We start from the raw sequence: 2121 nt of genomic DNA, 5'->3' as shown, positions 1-2121 counted from the left end.
ATCAGTGATTGAATCAGAGTCTGTTTGGATGATCTATTCAAAAGATTTAAGTCTCTGAGATTATTCGAAATCCCCACATTTATCCACATTTTCTTTATGGGTTGTGAGCTTTTATATCGATTACTGTAGAAAAACTAATTATTTGCAGTCAAGTGTAATTTTTTTCTGAAAGATATCCTAATATCCAAATAACTACTAGGTGAGTGTTCAGAACAGCAGAAAGAGATAAACACTGCCACACTTTGGTCATCTGCCAGGCCATCTTCTCCCAGTCTCTTAATCGTTGTGATTCTACTTGGATGAGAAGGATCATTTTCAAGCCTTTTAACGATGAGAATTTATATGTAAAACCATCACTGTTTTAATGAACTGAAAAAAAAAACTGTTAAATTTATGTGTGTAAGTGTGAGTCGCAGGGTGTTTATTTGCTTAAATCACACATTTAAAATTCAAATGACAACACTTATTGCATTCCTTCCGCATATCACATTATTATTGCCTGAATGCATGGCTGTATAAACAGGTGAACAGACATGGCATTGAAGACCATCTCCATCACCGCCGTACATCTGTTGATATGGCCTGATCTGTATTATGATGTTATAGAGAGTGATTACAATACAAGAACAATGGCAATGCACCGCTTACAAATTGGAACGCAAAATTTCAAGGGAACAGAAAAGTGCACTTGATAATCATCTAAAATGTGTAACTTTGACAATCATCTAGCACTCCAAAGAGACAGGCGTGCCAAACGCTGTGACAGTACAATGAACTTCAGAATAATAGCTGCGCAGCTACACTATCAAAGCTATGAACATAACATTTGAAATTTTAATTGCAACTTTTGTATTAAGTTAAGATAAAGACTAAATACAGACCTTTTCACTTAAAAAAAGTAAAGCCAAAAATATTGAGGGGAAATTGGACAGAAATTTCATTCAAAAATTTGTGGCTTTAATACATTTTTTGTTTGGTCAGTAACAACATAACCAATACAACAAAACTTTCTGGCAAATCCATAACCTGAAATTGTAACCATGCGGATAATACCAAGGTGATGTTGGCATTTTATATATATTTCTCTTAATCCGTTACTTCATGGCATATGAGAGACGGAGCTGAAATAATTAACATTGACGTACCTGAGGTCAGTGAACCAGTGAACCTACATATTAGATGCCTTTATTGTGACTATCATCAGATCCCTTAAAAGACTCAATGAGAAACTAGCACCAGTTCATCAACATATTTACCGCAACAACTCATTCTCTTCCGTGAAAACACAGGAAACTGTAATGTTTTTATAGTTTCAGTACTGAGCACCAGGCCTCTATATATGTAAAAACAATACAGTACTCCTTTGGGTCTTCATCTCCATGAGAAAAATAAACAAAGAAAAAAAAAGGAGGAAATAAATTGCACACAACATCTAAGATCAGTCTGAATATGAAAAAATCTCCTGGAAGACAAATTTCATGCATGTTCAAGCACTGAAGTTTTTGAAGAATGTAAAAAAACACCAAATTCAAGTACAAGGCATTGCTTTAGGTTATACAGTATATATACACAATACATTTTTAATATATTATCATGACATTTCTTAACTACATTTTAGATATTAATAAATAACACAAACTAACATTCAAAAGGTAAGCTATCCTAACAGTTATTTGCTTTTGCTACTACATATACATCATACACACTGTTTATAATCTAAAAGGACTTGCTTTTTTTAAAAGCACTTGATATATATCTTTTCGTCTCTCTATACAAATGATGTGTTTGCATTCCTGTTTTTTGTTTTGTGTTTTGTTTTTTTTTGGACGAGGGAACACGAGTCATTTTGTTTGTCGCTTCCCAGAGTGTCGGAGTGAATGGACTGGTTTGGGAGGTACAGTATTGTGGTAGAGGTGGAGGGTCAATTCTCATTTTGCCATCAGGCACCACTCCTACAGACAAACCTTTAACTTAATGGCTACTCACCCAAAGCAAGAGCAGTAAACGTTGAGCACTGAAGTGGCAAATGAACGTCCCTCCACAAGAGCGAAGAACGCCAGCTGGACGATAAATCAGAAAGTTCCTCACAGTTGTGCAACTGTCTCTGTTGGAGCGGCACCA

The sequence above is a fragment of the Sinocyclocheilus anshuiensis genome, unplaced genomic scaffold (assembly GCF_001515605.1).
Source record: "Sinocyclocheilus anshuiensis isolate Anshui unplaced genomic scaffold, SAMN03320099.WGS_v1.1 scaffold676, whole genome shotgun sequence".
Taxonomy (NCBI): Eukaryota; Metazoa; Chordata; class Actinopteri; order Cypriniformes; family Cyprinidae; genus Sinocyclocheilus; species Sinocyclocheilus anshuiensis.
The sequence above is the reverse complement of the archived record's forward strand: the minus strand, read 5'-3'. Positions refer to the sequence as shown.